This window comes from Impatiens glandulifera, chromosome 4 (genome assembly GCF_907164915.1).
Source record: "Impatiens glandulifera chromosome 4, dImpGla2.1, whole genome shotgun sequence".
NCBI classification, from domain to species: Eukaryota; Viridiplantae; Streptophyta; class Magnoliopsida; order Ericales; family Balsaminaceae; genus Impatiens; species Impatiens glandulifera.
This window is the reverse complement of record NC_061865.1, coordinates 34,813,993-34,835,104: the sequence shown is the minus strand read 5'-3', so window position 1 is coordinate 34,835,104 and position 21,112 is coordinate 34,813,993. Positions and strand designations below refer to the sequence as shown.

Below are 21,112 nucleotides of genomic sequence, written 5' to 3'. Positions count from 1 at the left end.
CCTTGTGGTTCGTCGTGTAGTTCGCGTCAAGTTGCCCGTAACAAGAGTGGTGCATATGGAGACCAATTACATTACAGTCATTTTATCTCGGCAATGCAGACTCTTTTTACGATATCTCAAACATGGGAGTTTTAGGAAAGTCTCAGGCCTTTCCAACGCATACTCACTCATTCCATGAGGATTCTTGAGTCAAAAGTTATGGACGTTTGAAATCTCAGGTGAAGAAACTGCATGAAGACCGAAGGCCAAATGAAGAGTAAACTTCAAAGAAATCATTACTTGGGCTATGATGCATAATTTGAGTTTATTCAAAAAGAGAATTCAAGATTATTGAGTTGAGGATCCACCATAAAAAATATTGGTTCATTAAGTTAAAAACCCGACTAAGTCGACCCATTGAAGGATAGGCTATTAAGAAAAGTTTTTTTTTAAGGAATAAAGGAAGAGGGGTTTGTTATTTTTATTTTATTCCTAAATTTTCCCTCCAATGAAAAAAGGGGTGAACGGTTATTGGGTATTTTGGCTCGTTTTGGGAGTTAGAACAAACAAACAAAACAAATTGGGGAATTCTAATTAAGAGATCAGGGGGCTCATTTTTGTTAAGGAGACAGATCGGATTCTAGTCAGTTTAAGGGGATTGACTAATTTTTTGGTGAAGGATCATATCGGAGTTCAAGAAGCGCAAAAAGAGAGAGAGCCTGACTGGAGAGCGAAAGGACCAATTCAAGAACACCTGAAGGTAATTCTGGTGAGGACAACAACTTCTCCGGCGAGTTCCACTTCTCTATTCATTCTTCCTTCTTTAGTTCTTCAGGTAAGCTTCTCCATTCTATGTTGTTGTAATTAGTTTAGGACGTTGGTTATGTACACCGATGTTGACAATCAGTTAAATTTATAATGTATTCGATTAATTTATAGTTTATTTACAGTCTGTATGGATGATTGTTGAATGCTTGGTTTATATTAGCTGCTAGAGTCCTAGATAGATCGAGTCTAGTTCTAGGAAGAGGCTAGATCTCAACATAGCACAGATCTCAACCGCATTTCTCTTTACGCTTCCTCTCAACATAGCGTGGATCTCAACTGTTCTCCAACGTTTCCACTTTCTTTCCTTCATTTTATCGAGCGATCACGAGAATATCATGATATAATAGTTAAATGATCTATGTCTGTATATTTCTCCGATCTTGATCGTCGTACATCTAGGTCTGATAGAACTTAACTACAAAGTGAAATGGACTTCTTTGATAAATTGAAGTTATTTGTTTTATTTACCTGCTTGATATCATACATATGCAACGGATTTTACCTTCCTGGTAGCTATTCACACAAATATGCAGTTGGAGATGCGTTATCGGTGAAGGTGAATTCATTGACTTTAATTGATATTGAACTTTCGTACAGCTACTATAGTTTACCCTTCTATAAGCCTTTAGGGGATTGTCAAGGACAGTGCCGAAAACCTTAGTGAGCTACTCATGGGAGATAGATTCGTTACACTCAAAAAGATGGATATTTGCTAAGATGGACTGGCTACCCCGTGGGTATAAAGGTTTAGGATGTCTATTATCTCTTTAACCACTTGAAATTTACAGTTCTTGTTCATAAGAATGAGGAGACCAATGTTGCTAGTGTAATGGGGACTGGGGATGTGCCTGAGGTGATCCCAACCTTTAAGAAATCTAAGCCTAAGATTTCGGGGTATGTGGTAGACAGATTCGAGGTGGTTTCTTGTAGTGTACAACACAATGTTGAATCTGTCAAGAACTCAAAAATGTATGAGAAATACACTACTCCGATCAAATGCGACCCCACCACGGTTACGATTTCTGTGAAAGAAGGCTAGTTGTTGGTCTTTAGTTATGAAGTGGTGTTTGTGGAGAGCGACATCAAGTGGCCATCGAGATCGGATGCTTACATGAAAATGGAAGGAGCCAAAGTGCATTGGTTCTCAATTCTGAATTCACTTTGGTAATCACTTTCTTGGTCAGTATTGTCCTTGTGATCTTCTTGAGGATAGTGAGACGGGATCTGACACATTATGAGGAGCTGGACAAAGATGCTCAAGCCCAGATGAACGAGGAGCTCTCTAGATAGAAACTCGTGGTTGGAGATGTATTCTGCACACCTGCTAATCTGTCCCTTCGTAGAAACTTGTTATGGTTCTGCATACCGGTCCCATTAACTTTGGTTGGTGGGTATTTTGGGGCGCGAGTCATATTGAGTACCCGGTTCGAACCAATCAGATCCCAAAAGAAATCCCTGCTCATAAGTACCTGTCATGGATGTTGGTTCTTGGCGCAAATACTTTACCGTTTGCGACTCTCTTTATTGAGCTATTCTTCATCATGTCGAGCCACTGGATCGGACGTGTTTATAACGTGTTTGTGTTTCTGTTGATCGTGATGATCCTTCTTGTGGTGGTGCTGACTTATATGCATTTATGTGTCGAGGACTGGAAATGGTGGTGAAATTCTTTCTTTGCATATGGGTCTGTGGCTTGATATATTTTCCTATACTTAGTGAACTATCTAGTGTTTGGGAATCGCATAGAAGAAGGCGGCGAGGACCAAGGACGAAAGTTCTTTTCTATTTCCTCTAGTTTTCCTAGTTTGTTCAAAAAAGTCCTGGGACCTTTTATGTTTTTTTTTAAATTGCCTAGGAACTATACTTTCAAATTAATTTATTAATTCGAAATTAAAGTGCCCCTGAACTCTTTTTGTTTTTTAATTGGACCCCCAAATTTCCATTTCATTTAATTTTAACCTCAAACTTTTAAAATCCAAATTAAATAATTTTTAAAGTCCTGTTTGTTTCTAGATTTTAACAAACGACACTTAAATGATGATTCAAGTGTCCAAACAATTTTCAATATTCTTCCAACTTTCCTAAAACTTCAAAAAAAAATTCTAGAATTTTTAGGACTAGTTTGGAAAACACGAAACTTCGAGAGACTAAAACTTGAGTTTTATGAGTTCAAAAATCATAAAATTAAAAATGTAGCTTCTTCAAAATATTTTCAATGTCCAACAAAATTTTTAGAATTTTTGGAATCCATTTGGAAAAACATTTATCTTCGCAATGTCATGTATGGAGTTCAATAACTCTGAAAATTCCAAATTTGATTCTTATGAGCTTCTAAAAATACTTTTGACTATTGTGTGAAGTTTCAGAAATTTGGGGAATCACTTTTAAAAATGACTCGTTTTAATGTGTTGTTTACAGAGTTTTCTCAAACTCTGAAAAATTCAAAAGGGAAATATTTAGGATTTTTGATGAATTTATTCTTTTTTCTGAATCCTCATCCTCCTCAATCATGATTATTTTTTTTCGGGAATTGGGCCACATGCTCTTCTTTGCTTTAACCTTGTCTATGCCTCATGAATAGGATTCGTCCCTGTTGTAGAATGGTTAAGATTTTCTCACACAAGTAAAAGAGTTCTGAACTTATAATGAAAACGTAACAATCTTTCAAACATTAATTGACCGGTTACTTAGGAGTAGAGACTGTTTGTGAAGACAAACGTATAGGACATAGAGTTGTAGGTCTTTCTTAATACGTAACCAAACACCGAACTCTTAAAACGAATCTATGATTTTCTTTTTTTTAGTTTCTTTGAGAAGAAAACTAAAGTGACGACTCTAAAGTCAATTAAATTGATACATCCACGAGTTGATCGATTTAAAATATGTATGGGCCAATTCAAAATACATATGCTAAAGAACTCTAGATTTTGTTCCTCATCCCTTTCCACTTTTTATGGGATGCAGAGGAAGGTAAGTCAAGGGATTCTTTAACATAGTTTGCCTTAACACACAAAAAAAATGTTGTTTCTTAAAAATAGTGCACGGGTCGAACCTACCATAAAAATTCATTGTCTCCTACTGCGGGAGCACGCGAGGAAGATAAGGTATGGGGTCAATAATTTCGGAATCGCACAAATTGCCCTTAATGACGGGGTAATTTTTAAGGAAACGAAAAAAATGCGTATAGCACCAAGCAATCTCGATGCGCTTAAAAGATATTTGGTATCATATCAAGCATGCGCAAAATGGTTTTATGCTCGACCTTGAAAGAAGCTTATTTCAACATAATCCAATCTCAAGTTTGTATAAGTTGCAACATGGACAGAGGACTTATGTCCGAACTACGGAGCCCTGATTCTTCTCAATGCAGAAAAATATTGAAGAGAAGATACGTAGGTAACATGAATGTTTGTGGGCCCGGTTTCACTTACATAAATAAAACCCCTCAGTCCTTTCCTCAATAGAGAAAGAAAATGTTTTGAGAAAGGAAGACAACTTTGATCTCATCCTAGAACCGATATGTCAGATTTTAGGAAACAAGTAGGGGAAAATCTAAGAACGTCGCTTTCATTTGAGTGATATAAAAATAAAACGAGGATATCACAATAACCTCGATTCAAGAGATATCGATCATAAGCTCTTTTTCGTTTGTAGACGATTATCCTAAGACGGTATATCTCACCACACCCCAAAGGTCTCTAGTACAATAATTTTGGTCTTTAAAATATAACGTTATGCTTTAATTTTTAGTTTTTCCATTTTTTGTTATATAAACTAAAGTTAAGATTGATTGTTCACATTTTGTGTGGATCTTTTATTTTTTATACAAAATATAGACAAGTAATAAAAATATGTGTACAACGTAAAGAAAATACAGGTATATAAAGAGACCTGCAAAAGAGTGAAAAATATTAGGCAAAAATATCACATACATGCACATCTTAGAAAATTTCATAAAATTCCTTTAAAAAGTGTGAAAAATCCAAAATGTTTTTTAGAAAAAATCATTAGAGTTTGGTGCTTGGATAGAAAAATGACTTCATGATTTCATCCCTATTATTTTTTTATTTTTTTTTATTTTTTTAATGTTTTGAAAGATGTGTTTATGCAAACTTTGATAAATAAAATATTTTTATGTTTGGAGGGTTTTAAACATTTTTTTTTCTTTTTAGCAATTTAATGAAAGCAAATAAATAAAATACACACACATCTACACCAAACCCTAAAATGAAAACGGATTTTGGTAAAAAGACCAAAAACTATGGCCAAAGAACCAAAACTGGGTAGGATGCATGGAAAATAGGGTCGAACCCTTAGTCGTTGCATGGTCGCTTGCTAGTTTTCTGACCATGGATGATCATCGGTAGTCTCTTTAGTCAGAAATCACGGCAGAGGTTCTAATCATCAGCCAGAAAACATGCCAAGCAAAGATTTCTCGGTCGACTCCTCAATCGATCTGTCTCTCCTAGCCAAGAACAAAAATACACAAGTAACCAAGAACGAAAAAATAAATACCAAAGATATTTTTTGGACTCAAATTCTGTATTTTTAATTATATACAACAATATTATATATCAAAACATAAATTATAACCTCATTAAATCAATATCATACAACAAAACATCAAGAACTCATGAAATCAATCTCTCTCTTTTTTTTTTCTTCTTAAAACTATAATTATTCTATTAACATACAACAAGGGGTATGTTTCTTAACCTTTTCTTTTAAATTTACTTAAATTAAGAACAAAATCTATAAATTCACCAAATTCATGCCAAGTTAGGGGTCTTCTTATTTTAAATCAAGTCTATGCAAAAAGGAAAGACAGAGTTTTATATAATATACACAATTGCAATTATATAAACTTAAACCAACAATCAAACCAAGATTATATTTCAAAAAAACTTAAGAACACAAAATGCAGCTTTATTATAAATTAAAATGAAATGAAATGAAATAAATACAAGTCAAGAATCCTTACAATGATATAAGGAATCCTTAGCATACTAGCTTCAAAAATTAAAAAATAAATGAACGAATTACGATCCTTACAAGATTAAGATTTTAAGTTTTACCAATGGTAGGGTCGGGTATTTATAGGAGGTTGTCAAAGATTAGGGTAAAACTTCAAGCCAAGCCCATGACTGAATTATTGTCGTGTTTGACCAAGTTTTTAGGCTCTTAGTTCATTACTTCCAAGTGGTTAATTAGCCAGTGATTCCAACACCTGTAAAATAAAAATATATCAATCATAAAATCAATCATTTCAAATATCATTTATATCTAACACCTTATTTACATTATCTTTATTTAATCTCAATTGACCTACAACTGACATTAAAATTAATTTTTTTAATGTAATAAGAAATTAAAAGTCAACATTAGTTTATAAAATCAATTTGTTAAAAATAATTTATAAACTAAAAATTTATTTAAAAAAAAACACACACAAGACTTAGTCTTATTCCTCAAAATCTCTTATAATATTTTTAGGAATATGAATAGACTCAACAATTAACTCCCAAAATAAATTATCTAATGTAAGGAAAAATAGATCAAGTCGACACTAGTTATAAAATCAATTTGTTAAAACTAATTTTCAAACTAATGATTTTATTTATTTTACATAAAATATATTTAAAATCTTATAATCAATCTTGAAGTTTAATTATAAAATAATTTTTTCAAAACTAATTAAGTATTTTTTTTAAATATCTTAAGTATAATGATAGCTAAAATTATTTCAATTTAAACTATTATTACTATTTTTTTTATTTTTTATTAAAAGCCTGAAATCAATTATTTTAGGAACCCATGGCTCCAAAAGTAATATAGCTCATTTAATAATCCGTCCAATGAGTCATATATAGATTTTGTATAAAAAATAAACTCAGGATTTATCAAAATATATAAACTATATGATTGGGGAGTTTAAAATAAGTGTCTACACTAGTATATGCTCGATGGTGATTTCAATGTTTCAATCTTTAATTGATAAAGTTTCAAATCAATCCCTCTTTTTGAGTTTTTCTTTAGAAGTCAAATTTGCCCATTAATCCACTCGGCTTGAGTTTAATGCTTTAATCTTGATGAGCTTTTCGATACTTGAAAAAGAGTTTAGTGTCTAGTGACCGTAGGACACGAGAAAGAATCGAAAATGAATATTCTTATGTGTAGATCTTAGGAAGAGTTTTGGATGATATTTTTTTTTTTTGAAATAGTCCTTCGTTTAAGAATTGATCTTAACTAATTGTGGTCCGTCTTGATCTAGAATGAAAGACTTATAAAATAGGCTACCTACCTCTATCTTCGTAAGAGAGAAATCAGATTCAAAGAGAGTTCAATTCTTAAATTCAATTCAAGCTTTCAAATGATGTCTTTAACTCCTATCAAAGTGTTTTGAAATGAATAAATTTTCAAATTTGATCTAGGCACATGAGTTGAAGGATTTTGAAATGAGAATTTCAAAATGTCCATAGTTTAAAACCCATGGCCCAAACATGACACCATGAAGCATATCCTTAAATAATGTGCTAGAGGACATGGTGAAAGTTATTTTATGCACTTTTTTAAAATAATGTCCCTAATGTGAGGTATGGGTTTAACATTTATTCCATTGCATGAACCATTTGTAACGAGTGAGCTTTAAGAATTCAATGACAATTTTCAAAAATGTCCCTAGTATTGACTAGGGATCTTATGCATTTGAGAAACAATTTCAAATTCATTGAAAATGTTTAGTTCGTTCTCATGGAAATATTTCTTTGCTTGATTGGTTTCTTTAGTAAATCAAAAGATGAAGATAAAAAGTCAGACAAGATTAGAAAAACAAAGACAAACACGCATAAGTTTAAGTTTTTTTATTTGATTGCAATTGTAAAATAAGGGGACAAGAAACCTTATATGGAGATGGTGTCCTTGATCCAAAAGAAAGCCTTAAACTCTTTGAAAAGGGAGCTTTGAAGACCAAGCCTACCTAGTTTGGTGTTCTTGTTCAATAGAAATAGAGACGGTGCTTACGTTTAGATTATGAGAATCAAAGTAGTAACCTAGGGGAGTTAGGTAGTAGAAAAATCACATGTTTGGTAATTAAGGGGTGATCTAGGGTATGTATTATCAAAGCTAAAGGAAGCCTCCCAATCCCACCAATAACTACTTACCTAGTCAAATGTGGAGCTTTTGTCATGAGATTTTCTCTAAGTAACCCATGTGACAACTTAGAGAAAATCTTGATGGTTGAAAGATGTATTGGCTCTCCCTTTGACACATCACCAAAATCAGGTGTCATGACACTTGATGATCAATAAGAATTTGGAATTCCTTAGTTAACACCTCATGACTTAGGCAAATTTGAATTTGAATTCAAATTCAAATGTCTTGGTTAACACCTCATGATTAGGCAATTTGAATTCAAATGCCTTGGTTGACACCTCATGACTTATGACTTAGGTAATTTGAATTGCAAAATACTTTGTCTTTCATTCCTTCTTCACATTTCATTCCTTCTTCACATGACACACCGTTTGGAAGCTTATAGGATGCTCTATTTAATCTTTCGGTCGGATCCTCGCAATGGCGGAGCCACGTAGCGGGTTTTGGTGGGCTATAGCCCAGGGTAGAGTTTTAAAATAGTTTATATATATATATTCATATATTTAACAAATATAGTTAGTCCACTTGGATTTTGGAGTTAAGTGTTATCTTGGAGTTCAGGTGATTAAACTCTAGCCTCCTACTTTTGTTTTTGTATAAAATTTATTTATATAACCTAAATTATAAAGAATTATATATAAAATAATTTAAATTATATGATAATTATTATTTTAATATAATTAATAATACAAATTACTTATAAGATAAAAAATTAAATAATAATTTATATAAAGGTAAAATAATTTTTTATATTTTTTAATTTTAAAATATTTCAAAATTTTATATAAATTGATATATTATTTATTCTCCAAAACGAATTATATATATTAATATTATGTAATTTTCTTTTAGAGTGTATATTAACTTAATAATCTGTTTTTGTTATGATATTATATTTTTGTTATTATTTTCATATTTTTATTCATTTTTCTATATTCTCACATAATTAAGCTCTACTAATTAAATTTTTATATTTTTTTCTTTATATATATATATATATATATATATATATATATATATATTTAGTTTTTATTTATTTAAAACTTAATTAATTTAACTTTTCACATTTTTAAACCTAATTTTTCTTTAATTATATAGTTTTAAAATTATAATTTTTTTTTAAATCGAGTATTCTTATTTTTTATTAGATTTGTATATTTATTTTATTTTAGTAAGGTATTCGTGGAACGATTTGATTAATATTTTCATTTATACCCGTATTATTAATGTATAAATTAATTATTAAAATAAATCAAAACTAACAAACTAACTAACTAATCTATTAATTTGCAAAACTAATTAATTAATCTTTAAACTAAGGAACTAACTTTCTAAAAACTAACTAACAACTTTTAAAAATTAAAAGGAAAAGACCAAAGATTAAAAATGGACTTTTGGTGAGAGATTTTAATTGATGAAGAGTAAAATAATTCCTAAATACTAGAGAATCATTCAATCCCTTCCTCAATATTGGGTGAATAAAACTCATTCTAGTCTCTCCTTTATATCTCTCCACTCTCTCCATTTTTTTTTCAATTTTTTTCTTTTATAGTCTTCTCTTCTCTTTTTATTTTCAGTTCTCACGTTAGATATGAACTTACTATATGTAACATATTTATAAAAAAAACAAAACAAATATAATTTTAACTACATATTTATTGGTTCTAATTGTTTTATTTAGCATGATATTTTATTATTTTAGTGTTTGTCGTTTAATTAATTTTAATACAAAACAATAAATTTTTTCTGTATCAAAATCAATTACGAAAATATATTAATATAAATTAAAATTTATAATATAAACCAATCAAATTTCATCGACAATAAAAATTAAAAAATATATATAATAAAGAGAATAAAAATGTTAATTTAAAACTTATTAATAATTTATTTTAATTTTGACTAATTATTTCTTTTTTATATTTATTTATTTTTACATCTATATATTAGATTAATTTATTTATTTATATAATTTTTAATTGAATAATAATAGGAATGAGAATAAACAAAATTAATAAATTTATAAGTATATTAATATCTATTATTTATTTAGCATGATATTGTTTATTTAGCATCATATTTTAATAATTATCAAAATTAATTTTATTCAAATAAACATATTTTTAATTAAATTCAAATAAACACGTTAAAATTTATAATATAAACAAACTAAATATCGATAATAATTAATAAATATACATATAAAGAGAATAAAAAACTAATATTTTTTTCTATTTTGAATAATTATTTCTCCTTTTCTTATTTATATATATATATATATATATATATATATATATATATATATATATATATATATATTTTGAATTAATTGATTTAATTATATATTTTTTTAAATGAGTAATAATTGGAAAAGAATAAAAAAAATTAATAAAGTTTATAAATATATTAAATTAAAGAGAATATAAAATTAAATATAAAACTTATTAATATTTTTTATTTTGACAAATTATTTCTCTTTTTTTATTTATATATATATATATATATTGAATTATTTGATTTATTTATATATTTTTTAAATGAGTAATAATAAAAAAAATTAAAAAAAAAATAATAAAGTTTATAAATATATAAAATTTATTAATTACTACTAATAATATTATCAATAGTGATTCTTCCACCCAAACCAAACACTATCAATCAATGGTAATACTATGAATGAAAATGATAATTATAACATGTCTTAACCAAACAGTACACTTTATTAATCATACTCATTCTCATTTCACACATCTATAAATTCCATTCATATTCCGATTCCTTTATTTGAACCAAACGCCCCTAAAGAACTATAAAAATGTTAATCATTTTTTATTTAATCTCCAAGATAATTTTAATAATTATAAATATTATAAGTATAATAATAGCAAGGATAAAACTACCATAATTGTAGAGCTCGTTGAGTTATCTTTCCAATGATATCAATTATCCCTACCAGTTCACGACAAAGCTCATCCTAGGTTGCCTGTAGTGAAGTTGGTACATGAACCGACATATTTTTGTGCATCCATTCTACTAATTAGCACAGGTCGTATTAAGTCGTTGGTAAAACACGAAAGTTGTAGGCAAGACTTCCACTTTTCCAATTCCTACACCCTCGTCATGAGAAAATTCTTGAATCCAAAGATATGGGCATACAAAGTTTCGGGTACAAGAGTTCCAGGATGGCTAAAGTTTAAATGGATGAAGAACTTTAAAAATTATAACTCGGGATAGGAATTACCATTTGGGTGAATTCAAAAAGGAGATTCATGTTAGTTGTGTTGGGGATTCACCATAAAAATTTCACGTCTGTTGGAGCAGATCCGAGGCCAGAGATATTAGTTAAAAAAAGATGATGCAAAAGGGAAAAATCAGAAAATATGAAAATTAAAGGGGAAATTTTGTTAAAAAATTCATTTCCGAGCGTGTCCTTGGTTTAATGAATTATTTCCAATTTGAGCCCTGAAATTGAAAGAGAATATATAAAAGGGGAAATTACAGTTGAGGCAGGGAGAGAGAGTTACAAAATACAGAGAACGGTTCCATCGCGAGGAAGAAGCAGTTCTGATTCCGTCCAGAGAGAGAAGAACTCCATTTTCGGTTTTGGTCAAAGGAAACGAATACAGCACGACAACAGAACTAGAAGGAGCATTCACGCGGAAGATCCAGGAGAGTTCCGATCCGTTATCCATTCTGTCGATTTCTTCACTTCAGGTAATTGTCTATTCGATGTAGATCGTAGTACTATGTGTGAGGCATCGGTTTTGTACACCGATGCCAGTCATTATTGAAGCTTGAACCTGCAGTTCACTTGAGTTCTTATTGGATTGTTTACTTTGCTGGATTAACGTACTGTATTGGTTAAACTTTAGCTGTTAATCGCATTGATTGAGAATAGCTTAGGTCTAAATTAGGATTAGAATTCTTCTGTTTTAGTATTACAGTCCATTTTTGCTGGAATTCCGAAATCTGCGTTCGCCAAAAGGAAAGAGGTGCAGGTGCTGTGTTCTGGTTATTCTGCAGCGTCTTCTTCAGCTGTGGATGATTAGGTGCGACTCCAACCTCAGGCGGCTAGGCGAACTGTCGCGGTGAGCACAGCTGCGATTTAGAAGAAGGAGAAGATTCAGGTTGCGTCCGGCGGTCTTGCGGCTTGAAGAAACGACATCAAGCTCTCTCTCTCTCTTTGAGATTCGTCTGGATCAACATACGAACTACAGTGGGAAGAAGATGGAACTCAGACGGGATGAACGAACCAGTGGAAGATTCGCCTGTTGGAATTAAACTAATTCCATTAATTAAATGGAAATAATATTTGGGCTAATGAAATTCACATGAAATTTAAATGTGAATTAAAGTGAAATTAATCCAAATGAAATTCACATGAAATTTAAATGTGAATTAAAGTGAAATTAATCCAAATGAAATTCACATGAAATTCAAATGTGAATTAAAGTGAAATTAATCCAAATGAAATTCACATGAAATTCAAATGTGAATTAAGGTGAAATTTCATCCAAATGAAATTCACATCAAATTCATTGTGAATTAAATTTGTTAATTGTTACAATTAACATAAATGTCTTGAATGAGGCAATTAACAAATGATGTTAATTGCCATTGTAACTACAAAATATTTATTGTAGGATGTAACTTGCAAAGATAATGAAAAGGCAAGCAACGATAACCGTTGGATGAATGGATGATGGATTAGTGACCGTTGGATTAAAGAATTGATTATGAGTTTAATTTTCAACTATAAATATCCCTTCACATTGTATTCTTCTCTACACATTATCTTATCACTTCTCTCTCTAGAATTCTAAAGTCTTTCCTTGTTCTTGTGAGTTTTCTTGTGAGTGTTCTTGTGAGCGTTCTTCGAGTTTCTTGCCTCGATCATTTCTGTGTGAAACCCGGTGATTGTGATTCAGGTACTTTTGTCTAGTTCGCTGTTGTAGTGGTTTTTCTGTGCTAAATCATTGCAGGTTCCGTTGTACCCTGGGAAGCAGCCACCGACGAAACTCTCCAACACAAACGGGAGACGGTGAAACTGTTTTAAGGGAACTGTGTTTCACAGGCCTCGGAGCAAACGAGAAGACATTTTTACATAATCTATTGTATTTGTTGTATTATCCTTTTATTGTATTCATATATTATTTACGTGTAATTTTTACGAGATAATATTACCAACAATCTTAAAACAGTTAGCAAATATTACTTATCTCAGATTTTTACACGTTTCTGGTTTGTTTCAGAAATGTCTACCGAAACACCTACTTCTAACATGAGGATGCCGGTTCCAGCTAACCATTTGGATAAGCCAGAAAAGTTTGATGGCTCAAACTTTAAAAGATGGCAGCAGAAGATGTTCTTCTACCTCACGACCCTAAGTCTTGCGCGATTCCTCACGGAGGATCCTCCCACTCCCAAAATCGATGAGCCAAACGTGGCTTCATCGTCGGATGCAAACGTGCATCCGAAAGTTGATGTGCAAGCGGCTTCGGCCATTGATGCTTGGCACCATTCAGATTTCTTATGCAGAAATTACGTGCTGAATGGCTTATCAGATTCATTGTACAATGTGTACAGTGAAAAGAATACGGCCAAAGAACTATGGCAATCTCTTGAACGTAAGTACAAAACAGAAGATGCGGGTGCAAAAAAGTTTATGGTCGGTCGATTTTTGGACTACAAAATGGTAGATTCAAGACCGGTCATTAAACAAGTTCAAGAGATCCAAGTTATTTTGCACGAAATTCATGCTGAGGGCATGATTTTGGGAGAAACTTTCCAAGTGGCTGCTATTATTGAGAAGTTGCCACCGTCTTGGAACGATTTCAAGAACTACCTTAAGCACAAGCAAAAGGAGATGAACGTAGAAGAATTGGTGATTCGTCTACGCATTGAAAAGGAAAATAAAAGCGCCTCAAAGAAATACTTTAGTCAACATGTGGCTAAAGCAAATGTGGTTGAGCATGGTAAAGACAAGAAGAAACATAATTCTTTTGTCAAAAACCGGAGCCTTAATCCTAAAGGAGGAATCTCTAAGAAGTTCACGGGCAAGTGTTTCAATTGCAATGGCATGGGCCATAGATCTTCTGATTGCAAGAAGCCGAGAAGAGTTCGAGAGGCTAACTTGACTCAAGGATTATCGGACATGGATCTATGTGCGATGATATCTGAGGTTAACTTGGTGGGATCTAATCCACGAGAGTGGTGGGTTGATACAGGAGCTACAAGACATGTTTGCTCCAACAAAGAAGTATTTTCAAGCCTCGAAGAAGTGAAGAATGGTGAAAAGCTGTTCATGGGGAATTCTGCCACTTCTGACATACAAGGTGAAGGAAAAGTGGTGTTAAGGTTGTCTTCAGGGAAAGATTTAACTTTAACTAATGTGTTGTATGTTCCAGAGATTCGGAAAAATTTGATATCCGGATCTCTTCTAAGTAAGCATGGTTTTAGAATTGTGATTGAGTCGGATAAAATTATTTTATCCAAAGGTGGAATGTTTGTAGGTAGAGGTTATGCTACTGATGGGCTTTTTAAGCTAAATGTAATGGCAGTTAAGCCAAGTATGAATGAAAAGAATAAGTCTTCTATTTATTTGTTGGAGTCTTCCATTTTATGGCATGGTAGACTAGGTCATATTAATTATGATTCGATGCATCGATTAATAAAACTGAGTAGTATACCTACATTCGAAATTAATAAGAAACACAAGTGTGAAATTTGTGTTGAAGCAAAATTGACGAGATCATCCTTTCGAAACGTTGAAAGAAGTAATAGACCGCTTGATTTAATTCATACAGATGTGTGTGATTTAAAAGGAACACCAACACGTGGTGGAGGAAAATATTTCATTACTTTTATTGATGATAACACAAAATATTATTATGTGTATATTTTTAAAAGTAAAGATGAAGCCATAGAGAAATTTACTCTTTATAAAAATGAGGTTGAAAACCAACTTGGTAAAAAGATCAAGGTGTTAAGAAGTGATAGAGGAGGTGAATATGAATCACCTTTTGCCGAGCTATGTGCTCAACATGGTATAATCCATGAGACGACAGCACCTTATTCTCCTCAGCAAAATGGTACAGCTGAGAGAAAAAATAGAACATTAAAAGAAATGATGAATTCACTTCTATTAAGTTCTAGTCTACCACATAACATGTGGGGAGAAGCTATTTTGACAGCTAATTACCTTTTAAATAAGGTTCCACGAAAGAAGTTTGATAAGAGTCCATATGAATTATGGCATGAAAGAAAACCATCATATGAATACTTACGAATGTGGGGGTGTCTAGCTAAGGTAGCCGTACCATTACCTAAAAAGGTGAAAGTTGGACCAAAAACTGTTGATTGTATATTTATTGGATATGCACATAACAGTAGTGCTTATCGCTTTCTTGTGTTTAAATCGGACATTCCGGATATTCATAAGAATACGATAATGGAATCGAGAAATGCATCGTTCTTTGAACATGTGTTTCCATATAAGTCTAATGAAGAACAACGTTCTCCAAAAAGATTTCTTGAACTAGATGAACAAGAAAAGGAGAATGAAGTTGAGGTTGAACTTAGACGAAGTAAACGAGCTAGAACCGAAAAATCATTTGGTCCAGATTTTATTACTTTCATGATGAAAAGTGAACCTCAAACGTATAATGAGGCAATTAACTCGTCTGAAGGGCCTCAATGGAAAGAGGCAATTAATAGTGAGATAGAATCTATCTTGCAAAACCATACATGGGAACTAGTGGATCTTCCTCCGGGAAATAAACCACTAGGTTGCCGATGGATTTTCAAAAGGAAAATGAAAGCTGATGGATCAATTGATAAATATAAGGCAAGACTGGTGGTAAAAGGATATCGCCAACGAGAAGGTCTTGATTATTTTGATACATATTCTCCAGTTACGAGAATAACTTCTATTCGATTGATTCTTGCGATTGCTTCTTTGCGCAATCTAGAAGTTCATCAAATGGACGTAAAAACAGCTTTCTTAAATGGAGACTTGGAAGAAGAAATTTACATAGATCAACCTCAAGGGTTTTCTTCTCAAGGGCAAGAAAATAAAGTTTGTAAATTAGTTAAGTCATTGTATGGCTTAAAACAAGCTCCAAAACAATGGCATGAGAAATTTGATCATGCTATGATCTCAAGTGGATTTAAGATCAATGAATGTGATAAATGTATTTATATTAAAGACACAAAAAATGGTTACGTCATTTTATGTCTTTATGTAGATGACATACTTATCATTGGAAGTGATGATAAAATGGTTAAATCCACTAAAGATATGTTAAATTCAAAATTTGACATGAAAGATATGGGATTGGCTGATGTGATTCTTGGAATCAAAATGATTGAAACATCGGAAGGGATAGTTCTAAGTCAGTCACATTATGTGGATAAAATCCTCGAAAAATTTAACAATGATGATTCTGCATTGGCTAAGACTCCGATAGATACGAGTCAATATCTATCTAAAAATCGCGGAGAGAGTGTATCTCAATTAGAATATTCTCGAATAATTGAGAGTCTAATGTACTTAATGAGTTGTACAAGACCAGATATAGCCTATGCAGTAAGCAAACTAAGTAGATACACGAGTAATCCGGGTAATAATCATTGGAAAGTCATTGTACGATTACTTAGGTATTTAAGAAATACTCGTGATTATGGTCTGCACTACACGAGACATCCTGCTGTTATCGAAGGGTACACTGATGCTAATTGGATTTCAGATATGAAAGACTCTAAGTCAACAAGTGGATATGTATTTACACTTGGAGGTGCAGCTATATCTTGGAAATCTTCTAAACAAACTGTTATTGCTAGATCCACGATGGAATCTGAATTTATAGCTCTTGACAAATGTGGTGAAGAAGCTGAATGGCTACGTCTATTCTTAGAAGATATTCCAATATGGTCTAAGCCCGTACCAGCAATTTCTATTCATTGTGATAGTCAATCTGCGATTGGACGAGCTAAGAGTCATATGTATAATGGTAAGTCTAGACATATACGTCGTAGACATAATACCATTAGACAATTACTCTCTACTGGAATTATCTCAATTGATTACGTAAAATCAAAAGATAATATTGCGGATCCGCTAACCAAAGGGTTAAATAGAGAGTTGGTGTTAAAGTCCTCACAAGGAATGAGACTTAAGCCTACAATAAGTTAGTATGAAGGGAAACCCAACCTATGATGACTGGAGATCCCAAGAACTAGGTTCAATGGGACAACCTAATTGTACTAAACTTGGTAGATTGCTATGGGTAAAAATCCTATGATAAAATAGCATTTCGGGAAAGGATAAGCACACATGCTTTTAATGATTCTTTATGAATAAAGAGATCACCTATGTGAGAGAGAAGTGGGGCCGCTTCGAAAGAATTGCACGGCTCAATTCTAGACCCTCTCACTGAACCAGGCGAGTGTTCATGGCCAAAACGAACACAATCATGAGAACTGACATGTATCAGGAAGAATTTTATGTGAAAGTGTGTAATCGTTTACACAAAAGGCAGAATAGTTCAAGGACATCGAGTCTACTAATCGGCTAGTAAAGTTATATACTTTCATAAGGGAAGGTTCAAAGGGTTACACCTACCTATCCTATGTAAAATTCAACTGTTGAACCTTTCACCGGGTTAATCTTTCAATTTCCATTAATGTGGGGGATTGTTGGAATTAAACTAATTCCATTAATTAAATGGAAATGATATTTGGGCTAATGAAATTCACATGAAATTCAAATGTGAATTAAAGTGAAATTAATCCAAATGAAATTCACATGAAATTCAAATGTGAATTAAAGTGAAATTAATCCAAATGAAATTCACATGAAATTCAAATGTGAATTAAAGTGAAATTAATCCAAATGAAATTCACATGAAATTCAAATGTGAATTAAGGTGAAATTTCATCCAAATGAAATTCACATCAAATTCATTGTGAATTAAATTTGTTAATTGTTACAATTAACATAAATGTCTTGAATGAGGCAATTAACAAATGATGTTAATTGCCATTGTAACTACAAAATATTTATTGTAGGATGTAACTTGCAAAGATAATGAAAAGGCAAGCAACGATAACCGTTGGATGAATGGATGATGGATTAGTGACCGTTGGATTAAAGAATTGATTATGAGTTTAATTTTCAACTATAAATATCCCTTCACATTGTATTCTTCTCTACACATTATCTTATCACTTCTCTCTCTAGAATTCTAAAGTCTTTCCTTGTTCTTGTGAGTTTTCTTGTGAGTGTTCTTGTGAGCGTTCTTCGAGTTTCTTGCCTCGATCATTTCTGTGTGAAACCCGGTGATTGTGATTCAGGTACTTTTGTCTAGTTCGCTGTTGTAGTGGTTTTTCTGTGCTAAATCATTGCAGGTTCCGTTGTACCCTGAGAAGCAGCCACCGACGAAACTCTCCAGCACAAACGGGAGACGGTGAAACTGTTTTAAGGGAACTGTGTTTCACAGGCCTCGGAGCAAACGAGAAGACATTTTTACATAATCTATTGTATTTGTTGTATTATCCTTTTATTGTATTCATATATTATTTACGTGTAATTTTTACGAGATAATATTACCAACATCGCCTTCAGAACGATCTTCGATCTCAGACGCAGGGTCGCCGGAAATCGTCTGGCCGGAAATCGCCATCGCCGGAGGGGTTGCCGAAAACGGGAGAATTTCTATTATATCCTCTTCCCTCAATTTCTGTTGAAGTTGCAAAGAAGCCATGGGTCTCTTTTATTTTTAAATATGCCTAACAACTTTAATTTCAAATTAATTATTTAATTTGAAATTAAAGTGGTCCCTAAATTCCTTCCTTTCTTTTAATTGAGCCTCTGAATTTTCTTTTCCTTTTATTTTAATTCAAAACTTAAAAACAAAATCAAAAATAAAATAAACTAAGGTCCAGTTTGTTTCCCTGTTTTAGCAAACAACTTTAAAATGAGGATTCAAACATCCAAATCACTTTCAAATTTTCCCAAAAATACAAAAATATTATTTTCTTCAAAAATAATTTTCCCAAAATTTTTAAGGCCCTTGGAAAAATGTCTATCTTCGTAGTGTCATGCGGGAATTTTATAACTCCAAAAATTCCAAACTCGATTCATGTGAGCTTCTAATAATATTTTTGATTATCATGTGAAATTTTTTGGGAATTTTTGGAATTATTTTTTAAAAATGACTCATTTTAAAGTGTTGTACTCGGAGTTTTCTTTAACTCTGGAAATTTTAAAAGGGGAAACACTTAAGACCTTGGGTTAGTTCATTCTCTTTTCTTTTTTATCCAAAGAGAATAAGACTTTCGATCTTCAATCCGAATCTTTGTCCTTGTCGTTCGCACTTGTATGTCTTCCATTGAGAATCGCGACTTTTGTTTTCTTTAAGAATTTTACTCAATGTTTTTCAGTGCTTTTCAATGCTTTATCTTTGTCGAGCACCTCATGAATAAGACTAGCGCCTTGCAAAATGATTAAGATTTTCTCGCACAAGCAAAAGAGTTCTGAACTCAGAATGAAAACGTAACAATCCTTCAAACATCATATAGCCAATTACTTAGGAGTATGGGATATAGCGTTGTGACCCTTTTCCCAATACGTAACCAAACACCGAACTCTTGAAAAGAATTTCTGATTTTCTTTTCTTTAGTTTCTTTGAGAAGTAAACTAAAGTGGTTTAGTTTGGAGACTCTAAAGTCAATTAGATCGATACATTTGCGAATTTATCGATTTAAAACTTGTACGGGCCAATTCAAAGAAGTCTATACCAATTCAAAATGTATAACGCCAAAAAAGTAACGGAACGAAAAAAACCGCGTTAAAGAATGAGAATATGATTGAGATTGATAGATGTGTGAATTAAGAATGAGTATGATTGATAGAAGTTTAATCATTCTAATTGATAATGTTTGAATTTCTAAGAGAAAAGTTATATATATAATTTTGTTATTAAAATTATAATTAATTTTTTAATTTTTTTTTTGTATTAAATTAAAATTATTATTATTTTTATAACATAATTTTTTAAAATATATAAAATAAAATATATAAAATATTTATGTGACATAATTTAATAAAATATAAACCTCTAATATTTTATCATATTAATTATATTTTTTCAAAATAAAAATAAAAATACTTATAACAAAAAATGTCGAATGTTTCAATTTTTTACTAATTATAAATAAATAATTATCTATTAAATATAAATAATATAAGACAAAGTCTTTCAAAAATTATATATTAATTAGATAAATATATTTAAATTAAATATAATGTTTTATTTAATAATATATTACCGCTAATAATAACTTTTGTAAAAATATTTCATATTTAACTTTTTTTTATATTTTTTATATAAAATTGTTATTTTATTTTTAGTTTTATATTTTTATATTATTTTAATTTTATTATTAATATATAATATTTAAAATTAATTATATAAAATTAATTATATTATTATTACTTAGTGTAATTATTACTAAAATTTTATTTTAAATAATTCTTTAATATTATTTACATAATTAAAATTATTTATTTCATAAATAAATAAAAAATTATTATTATGTTAAAATAAACATATAATAGTATAATATAACTAGAAAATATATATATATAATATTATAATTATAATTATTATTATAATTATAATTATGAGAGATAGAAAATAGGAGAGTAGAGACAGTGAGAGAGAAAGTGTATCGCTCCAGAATGAGATTCAATTCTCCCAATTTAGCAAGGATTGAATACATGTTGAATGCCTTAAAAATATATAATTTATAAAAATATATTAAAAAATTAAAAAATAGAGAAATAATATTTTATTTGTACAGATGTGATAAATTAATAAACAAAATAAGTAAAAAAATATGTTTTTGAAAAAATCTAATAACTAAAATTATTATATTTAACACCCATATAATATAATCAAAGATCAAGTCTCATTTAATAAACAACCAATCTTAAACTCTCAAATTTATTCTATAAAATTTTGAAATAAAAATATAAATTATTCAAATGACCTAAAACCAAAAACAAAAAGACCTAGGAGCTTCTTCTTATTTTATTTTTTCTGTATATAAACCTTTATTAATAAGAACTATCCACAACTTCACAGCCCCT

General features: G+C 31.0%; 1 pseudogene; it reads left to right on the top strand.

Annotated features, from left to right (window-relative positions):
* Positions 1–1,001: 1,001 nt before the first annotated feature.
* On the top strand, positions 1,002–12,008 carry LOC124935058 (annotated as a pseudogene).
* Positions 12,009–21,112: the final 9,104 nt, after the last annotated feature.